Source organism: Rhyacophila brunnea, unplaced genomic scaffold (genome assembly GCF_057557595.1).
Source record: "Rhyacophila brunnea isolate RB1 unplaced genomic scaffold, BYU_Rbru_1.0 scaffold_190, whole genome shotgun sequence".
Classification (NCBI taxonomy): Eukaryota; Metazoa; Arthropoda; class Insecta; order Trichoptera; family Rhyacophilidae; genus Rhyacophila; species Rhyacophila brunnea.
In genome coordinates this window covers 178,841-180,740 of record NW_028232849.1, presented here as the reverse complement: position 1 = coordinate 180,740, position 1,900 = coordinate 178,841, and positions in this window count along the sequence as shown.

Genomic DNA, 1,900 nt, shown 5'->3' with positions numbered 1-1,900 from the left:
ACTTAACGAACTGAAAAATTTTACTATACTGGATTGTTTAGACCCATGCATAATATCGCGCTCATCTTACGATTCTGTATGTTTTGCCCACATTGAGTTTATATAAGATGAATTGCCATTTAACTCACTAATTCATATGTTCTAGACCACTTATAGATAAATACCCGCATCCTCGGAACATATTTCAAAAATTTTATAACTTTTACATGAATATACGAGGGCTTCTAACAGCACATTGTGCTAACTATATAGTGCGAATTAAGCGCAAAAGACGCAGAAAATTAATAATGCTTATTTTAGGAGCACAAACTTAGATTAAATCACAGCCACTTATGCCTACAATGGGAAGTAGGATAATCTAAAAAAGTAAGTGAACAACTAATACTATTAAACTCTTCTGTCGTTAATCTAAATCCAGACACATAATTTCATGATCACTGATGCACCTAGCTAGTACCAGTTAGAGGGGTTTTTCCTGCTAGCCTGGTATAAAAATACCTTAAATTTACCATCTAGAAGACATAGGTTTAGATAAGATATTTTTTGCTTATCTATATAATAGAATCATTGTAATGACGGTTATATCTACTGATTTAACATCAAAAAATACTAGTTTTGTTGCGTTTATATCTGAAATAAACAACTGTAGAAATATTATTCAACCGGAAACATTCAAATGTATGCTATAATGTGCCTTAGAATTTTTTTTATTATAAATACATAAGATAAGATAATATTGTTACTTTAATTTTAAATTTCATCTTCATGCTCTACATTATTGATTTCCCTCGCACAGATCATATTTATAATCTTCTTCTTATTATATTCTCTTACATTAATTTCGATACCTATTATTTAAATCGATCCTATGGTATATATACATCAATTTGAGTTGTGACTTCGAGTTCTCTCATTTCTATTTTATGATATTGTATTACCACACCATTTCATGTTACGACATATGGTAAAATCTTCGTCTTAAATTATAGATAATGTACGATTCTAATGCTTATTCGCCAAATTTTCTTTTTATTTCAAAAATGTTTATATGTTATACATTAGTTACACCCAATTATACCAAGTTGCTACTTTTTTTTTTCTTTTTATCATATACGAATTATCATTTAGTCACTATTAATTTTAGTGCAATCTTTCTCTCGAGTTCTTCTTTTATATTCATTTTCCATAGGCTGTATAACAGAGCGCCACAAAATCTACAATGTTTTCTTAAAACTCATATTGTAGACTAGCATGAGTAGAGGTTTTTTATATGTTATTTTACTGCTTGTGTGATCGTGACCTAGCATTTTTTTACATCTTGTTGCACAATTATTGGCTTTTTTAGAAGATGCAATACCACCCGCGGACGAAGTATTCACTCCAAAAAATATGTTCCTTTCTTAAATAAAACACAATCTAGCTTCTTTAGATAGTCTTGGTTTTATGTGCTCTGGCTACATTAAAGTCATTTAATATCCAGTCTCAGTTCCAGCAAGCATTGAAGAGTTTTTTATGAAATTTTTGTAGTTTTATATACACGATAAACACTCTTTTTGTTTTCGACTTCCTACTTTTGTAAGATTGTATTGCTCTATAGATATTGTTTGATAAGGTTTAGTTTGTTTGTAAATTTTATATTTTCGCTGTGGCACACTTTCTAGGTGATATTTCTTTTTCCTGAGAAATGTTTTTTTTCAACAGCAGCAGAATTCCTCAGTAAAAAATTAATTTTCTTAATCCCAATCCATGTTTATTTTACTAAAATATAATCTGTCTCTATATAAAGGTTGACGATACATGTTGATCATATCAATAAACTTATATATCATCATTTATTTTTTTTAAATCGTCTGGTTTGTTTTTTTTGTAATCCTATACAGTAACGAAGTTAGAAAATACA